The following is a 325-nucleotide window of genomic DNA, read 5'->3' as shown; positions in this document are numbered from 1 at the left end:
GTGAAGGATCGACTTACTAATCATGGTTATATCAGATGGACAGAAATATATCTATAGTGAGGGGAGTGCAACTACTAGGCTATAGTGGAGTGTCCTAGTAGTTAACGAATGTTGGTTAACAAGGTTAATGAGTTTAATCGGTTAATCTTGGATCGTTGGAGCCCACGATCTATAGGTCCATTAGGTCCCTCTGCTAGCTCATATCGGACTAAACCATAGAACAATGTGACGAGTGAGTTCGAAGTGTTCGAATTCAAATTAGGGAATATGCGTTACATATATACGATATATTTAACCGCAATTTTGTTTTATTTACGAATTAAAC

The sequence above is a fragment of the Cucurbita moschata genome, unplaced genomic scaffold (assembly GCF_002738365.1).
Source record: "Cucurbita moschata cultivar Rifu unplaced genomic scaffold, Cmos_1.0 Cmo_Scf00038, whole genome shotgun sequence".
NCBI lineage: Eukaryota > Viridiplantae > Streptophyta > Magnoliopsida > Cucurbitales > Cucurbitaceae > Cucurbita > Cucurbita moschata.
The sequence above is the reverse complement of the archived record's forward strand: the minus strand, read 5'-3'. Positions refer to the sequence as shown.